The following is a 6,996-nucleotide window of genomic DNA, read 5'->3' on the forward strand; positions in this document are numbered from 1 at the left end:
GAGAATTACAATGATGCCTGTTATTTCGGCTGCGGAAGAACACGGCCCGCCATTGTTTGTAATGAAAGGGACTCCAGTTCCCTACAGGATTGCTATACGTAATGGGACAGAAGTGGCCGAGACACCGCTGTCGGTCCTTCCAAGACACTCTGTGCTAGCGATGAGAGAGGAAAATGGAGGCGTAGATCGCCGCAATTTTATTAGTTGGGCTCAAAAGTTCGTTCTCTATGTTTCTGATCTAACGGAGAACAACAGAAGCGTCCTTCTCGTTTACGATGGATACAGATCGCATCTGTCACTGGAAGTTCTTGAATTATTTAGTCGTCATAACGTTGTTGTATACGTTCTTCCTTGCCACACGTCCGGCAAGACCCAGCCGTGGGACTCAGTTTTGTTCTCATCCTTCAAACACTACATTGAAATTGGTTTACAGAACTGCATGTTGCATGCTGCAGACAAACGTTTTTATGTCTATGATTTTTGCAGTGTGCTGCGGTATGCATATGATATGTCGGTTACTCGAGACAACATCTGTGCTAGCTTTTTACGATCTGGACTGTGGCCGTTGGACCCATGTCGTATCCTTGGCAACCCTCGTCCAGCATCCGCAATGGTCGGTGCCCCCATCCTGACGGTGAAAGAATTGGGTGCTGCCTTTCAAAAAAAGATGGCTGAAACTAAGGAAAAAATATTAGGCTCCGATGCAGTAATGACCGCATCCGGGTTTCTGGATACCACGAATAGTTGTGACGTGACTGCACCGCAAGCCCTCGATTTGGTTCGTAGAAGGAGAGAGGCAATGCGCGCAGGCGGCGTTCAAAAGAAATCAAAAAGCTGGAAACAGAGCTCACACGAGTCATAAAAATCCCAGCCTGCCACAAACCGATCACGCAAAGCGCAACGTCGTGGAAAAGTGTTACGAGGTGGTCATCAGGTGAGAACACGGTCCTTAGCAGAGCGTCGATTGGTGGCAAAGCTTCGCACTTTGAAAGCGTTGCCACTTTGAGCTCGTTTCGCAGAATATTGGGATGAACCGAAGTGACGTGGCAAAGTCGGTTTAGTTGAAATAAAGGCAAATTATTGGGCCAATTTTTGGGGTTGTCCGATCTTTCTGAGAACTTCCTCTCCATTTGTCCATAACAGTTACAATGCACGTTTAGTCCGCTTGTGACGGTACCGTTTACAGGATTCTCGCCACGCGCAGAGGTCTCATTGGTAACGGCGTGACAGGTTGATTGATAGTGAAATGAGTTCCTAGAGTGTTTGCGAAGCAGAGTTATGATGCTAATTGGCAGTTTTTGTCCCATCTTTGGGTGGCCCCCCCCTTTAGAGACTTTACGAAATAAAAGTGGTGACTCAAAAATCACTATATTGTACACGTCGCAGGACAGTTGTACCGAATAGTGACTTTTGCGTCTGGTCCCGTTCTGACGAATCGCTATTGCAATTAAAATAGCGATTCTAAAAAGGAGACGATTTGGAGGGGTACCGAAAATCCTCCCGCTACGTCTCAAGAGTGCGCGCCAAAATTCCATCGAAGCAAACGCCAACTCCATCTGGTGCATACATGGCCGGCTGAAAGCCGCCTTCAAAGCCCTAATCCTCCAAAATCCTTTCTCCGTCCTCCATCTTCAAACTTTCGCTGCGTCTCTATTCCCTCGCTCGTGACCTCCCAACGGCAACCAATTCCCCTATGTCAAAATCTCCCCCACCAAATGATGACGCACACAAAACACCGTCTCCCCAAACACCTTCATCTCCGTCACCCCTACCATCAACTCCCTCCAACGCATTAACATCCCCTACCCTAGAAGCGGCATGCCACGACCAGCCCGCTACTGTAGGTGGACAATGTCAAACCGCAACCCCTCCACCACCACCACAGGAAAAGGCAAAGTGTTTGCGCCGGTTCCGCTTCACCACGCAACTAGACATAGCTCTGTTGACGTCCATCACGCTGCTGGGGGGCATCTGGCGCTATGGGGAAAGCACCAGAAGCTGTTCCACAAGGCTTTCGACGTCTTTCTCACGTCCTTGGAGTTCAAATCTAGAGGTCTGAAACTGCTGCCGAGCTGGAAAATCATTTCCGATAGGTTCCGCAAAATTATGGCGGACCGAAAGGCGGAGGTGTCCAAATCGCTGGCTTCCTCCGGCACCACAGACGTGTACGGAGAAAGGGAGCAGCTCTTAGATGATGTGATCTATGAAATGAGGGAGAAGAGTGAAACGGAACGGGATATGAAGGACAAGAAGACAGCCGATGACAAACGTATTTTACAAGCAGGAGAAGATATTAGGGAAGCGGCAGTCAAGCGACAGAGACGTCGAAAGAAGTCTCTTTCTCCAGGGTCCATGGCCGACAACCAGTCGGATGAGGAGTTAGAGATGATCCAAAAGGATATGGAATTGCGGAAGGCAGCAGACGCGGCACAATACCTTCTTCAGAAGGAGCGCTTATCGTTAGAGCAGAAGAGGGAGATTCGCGATGCAGAACACCAAGTTTGGATAAAGTCGATCGAGGCAAGGCGGGTTGACGTTGACGAAAGACGCACAGCTCTAGAAGAAAGGCGTTTTGAGGCAGAAGAAAAGGGTACGAAGAAAAAGGAAGAGTCTGATAAGCTTGAACTGGACGAGCGCAAAGAATTGATTGGGGTTCTTGGGGGTATGGCTCGAAAACTGGCCTAAACGACTCCGCGCCGTCTCTGTTCGCTTTGTAGCGCCACTCACCCCTCTCCGAAGCCTTGTGAAGCACTTAATAGCCCCATTTTCGCGTCGATGTCGCCCAAAGAATTCTACACGGACTCATGATATATCATCTCAACAAGAATGAAACAAAATCGCGGAGGCGATGTTCTTCGTCTCTACGCGGGTTACTGTCCTACCTCTACACGACCTCTACACGACGGGTACAGGAGGGCGTCGGCGCTCTCTCTCTAAGTGTCATCATGCTGTTTGCGTTTGCCATCCTCATGCGCGTCACAAAAAAACCAAAACGATGCGCGTACGACAAGTACATTTCGAGTGTGAGCGTGGCGGACGGGCGGGTGCGAGTACGACGGAGGCGACGTGGAATGCCTTGTGGCCGTGGAAGCCGCGAACGAAGAGGAGATGTGGCGCACGGGGTCGCGCGACGCGGAGGACGAAATGCCACGGTTTGTGGTAGCGAGAGGGCAGGCGGGGTTGGGTAGGGTTTTCTGCGAGAGGGGGAGCCGAGCTTGTAGTGCGGGGCACACATGCTGGAGCGGAGGGCGAAGATGCCGGGAGGGTGACGGGGGGTGGGGGGAGAGGGGGGGTTGAAGTAGTGCGGGGGAGTGAGTGTCGGTAAGACGTGATTCCGGGGCGCAGGGGAGAAGGATTGCATGGAGGGCGAGATGATTTGGGAGGGGAGAGAGACGAGGCTACAGCAATGAGAAAAGCAGGATGCCGGGCGGAAACGGCCAACCGAGGCGCGACAGGTTGATGGAGACGCAAATTGGACGTTGCACGCGACGTCATCTGTCGCCCTACAAAATGCCAAAATGCAATCCCTCTCTTCTCCCGCCCCCTCCCCCCTCCCGCGGCAGTCCCGCATCCGGGCCCGTCCCGTGCGGTCTCTCCGCGCCTTCCACGCCCCGCTCCCTCCCCTGCCACCTACCCCAAACTTCGTGCTGCTTATGTCCATTACACGCCCCGAAGCTACGCGTAACCAGCGGCGCACATCTGCCGGCGTATCCTCCCCCGATTATGTTGTACTCGTATACGTCTCCCTGGCTGCTTGAAGCTTGGAGCGTCACCTGGAAACACCCCTCTACTCCTCCAACAACCTCCTGCATATCATGAAACCCCCTCCATCCCCTCCTACATCTACTCCTTTCCCAGTTCTCCCCCACCCCGACCCGCACTCCAGCCCTCCCCTTCCGCCGGCCACCATGCTAGCGGCCCCCCCTCTAGGTGTCCTCCGCCAAGTACCCCATGCCCCATGCCCTTCTGCCTGGCTGCGTAACCGCCCTGGACCTCCACTGCGCTCGCCTGCCTCCGGCGTGGGCACGGCCATCCACTCTTTCCGCAAGGCGCGCCGCACCGCACCGTGCTGCGCGCCGCGCGCGCCAGGCCACGGCACGTTGACGCGAACAAGTAGCGTCTCATGCTGTCGCATTGGCAGACCGACCTGCAGACCATGCAGCGTCAAGTCGGCGCAGAGGTCGACGAGTTCATCCAGTCACCGCTCCTGCACTGCTCTTCGCCCCCATCCCCATAGCCGCCACGCTGGCCGGGCCGCAGCTCATTCCGCTCTGCTTCATGCCCACCTTCCTGCTGGCCCTGTTTGTCGTCTTCATCGTCCTGTGGTACACCAGCTGCCTCCTCCTGTTCGCCACGGAGGTTACCATGCGCCCGACGTGTTACAAGCGCTGCCTGCCGTCGAAGGACCTGCCGCCGTACTGGAAGGTCTTTGTGCACGACCCGCTGGTCGACCTGGGCTTCCAGTTCGACGATGTCGAGGTCCAGTCCGGGCAGCGGCGGCCTGCTCCGCGGCTGGATCGTGCACGCAGCCCGTTCCCTCTCCATTTGTTCATCATGATTTCCGTCGTGAGGGTCAGGATTGGCAAAGCTCATATATTCGGCGAGTGAGCGAGGGCCTGGCATTCAAACCATGTACCGAAATGTCCCTTGTGCCCGAGGCAAGTTTTGAAGTTGACAAGTAGAGCTGCGGATATATACATCAGCGCTATAGGTGCTTCCCTACATTTCAGCTTCCGTGCCATATCTTAAGAAGTAAAGTAAAGCTTGATCTCCTTATAATTCCATTCCACTGCTTCTCGCACCGCGCTCATGCATGCATTGTATAAGTGCTCCTCGTCTGTTGCCGACACATTTGGAAATCCAACTTGTAACCACGGCCGCAGGGCATGCGCCGCGCCCCTGTAGCATAAACACCCCCAGCGATAGGGGTGTATGCACAGTTCGACCGAGACCCTTGTCGATCGGGAAGACGGGGATGAAGCAGGACACCAGCTAACGGCACCGGTCAGCGGGCCCGGGTACCGTGGTAGAGCGGGAACGGGGAGGACACCGGTACGCGCGAGCGGTTCGACGCCTCGACGCCCCGGCGCGGTACTGGGTAACGATGCAGTACCGACGGGCGGAGGCGGAGCCGGCTCGTGGGCGTACCGCGCGCGTCCTCAACCCGCGCTCGGTGCCGCTCTAAGGTAGTTAGCGAGCACTACCTTAGAATAAGCGGGTAGTCAGACCTTGACGGTCGGTGGGTGACAAGTCCCTGCTTGTCCTCCTCCACCGCCGCCGGTCCGCTCCGTATTTAATATACAAAACAATCTATAACACTACAGTACCGAAGTACTGTAGTGGACTACTGTAGTACAGATCGGACCGTACTGTAATATTGTCAGCCATCGTGGCTGACAGTACACGTGTGTGCGCGCTCCCGTCCCGCGCCGTACACATGTACACGTGTGCACGCGTGCGCCCTGTACCCGAGGGGTATACGTGGCCACGCGTAGTAGTACTGTAGAGCATCGGGCTCTTCAGCACTAGATCCCGTTGTAGATCTAATCTATCTAAAAAGCCCCAGGGGGGGTTATACTACACGGCCCCCCCTTAAGCGGGGACGTCCGCGTCCACGGGTGCTTGTAGAGTGGGAGCTATGTCTGATCGCGTAGTCGACACGGTCCTTTCCGTTCGTGCTGGCGACTTCGTTTTCTGGTCGTCGCCCTTCGTGTCTCGACCCGCCCTCCTTTGCGTGCGTGCCGGTCTCTTCCTTCTCGCTTCGCCCTCTGGCTATCCTCCCTGTCCCTCGCAGCGTCTCGCTCCCCCTCCTCGCGCGTCCTTGTGCGCATCCGCGGATCGTTCCCTTATCGTCCTTCTATCCCCTACGTGGGGACACGTCTTCCCGTTTCCGCCCTTAGGCCCGCGGCCGTCGTTCGTCCCCTTTTCGAGCTTACCGGTTCGTTCTCACGTCCCCGTGGCGGGTCCCCTTCTTTGGGGCCCTGATATGACAGGACTTCCTCCCGTTCGGGGAGGTCCTGTTCCGGCTTTGTCACTCGCCCGCCGGGGGTCAGAGGCGCCGGCACTCCCCTCTGCTGCTATTGGCGACCCTACCCCCGTCGAGGGGGACGGGGCATGTGAGGTTCTTCCGGTGAACTCAGCCCTGCCGGTCTCGCGCAAGTGGCCGCTTGAGCGTCCCTTGCAGAAGTCGCGGGGAGCCCGCGACTCTACAGTATCCGAGGAATTGGTTGCTCCTTCGTCGGCGACTCGCTCGCCGGCGATTCTACCAGCTCCGGCGTCCGAGGGCTCGGTGCCCGTTCGTGGCGCGCGCGCCGACGGTGCGCTCGATGTGTGTCAAGGAGGCCGAGCCAGGGAATCGCACGACTGGCTGTACCAGCCGACTGAGGGCTCGTACGGGGCCTTCGGCAGCTGCCGGCGCCCCGGGGCGTTACCGACCGCCACTCGACTCGGCACTGTCATGGGGGAGGAGGCAGCCGACACCTCCACCCGGTGGTTAGGGGTGCCCCTAAAGCGGTCGATTCCGTTACCGCTTGGTCGCTTGACGTACCCGTGGCGCCGTCATGCTCGGTCGGGCGTCACGGTAGGCGAACTGCTGGCGAGGGCGTACTTGCGCCCCGATCTACTACGGGTCCGTGCCATATGCGAAAGTAGCTTGACGGAGGGGGCGTCCCTCGCCTTGGGGCGCTTGTTATCGGAGGGGGACGGTGCCCCCTATCAGATTCCGGACGCAGTGCCGGGGGATAGGACGTTCGCCTACAGTGTGGAAGAGGCAGAGTACGTCGACCGGATGTCGACGTACTTGTTCCACCAGGGCACCCGAGGTCCCCTTCGTTTCATCTTTTCGGAGGTAGCGGGGCTGTACGTCAGCCTCCGTCCCCGTGCCTTTTCGAAGGCTCGTGCGGCTCTTCAGAAATCCGCCTGCTCTCTCATGCGTCTCCACCATATCGCCTTGGCGCTGACCGATTGGTCGGCGTACCGCCACACCGAAGAGAAAGA

Source organism: Chondrus crispus, genomic scaffold (assembly GCF_000350225.1).
Source record: "Chondrus crispus Stackhouse genomic scaffold, scaffold_284, whole genome shotgun sequence".
Lineage (NCBI taxonomy): Eukaryota > Rhodophyta > Florideophyceae > Gigartinales > Gigartinaceae > Chondrus > Chondrus crispus.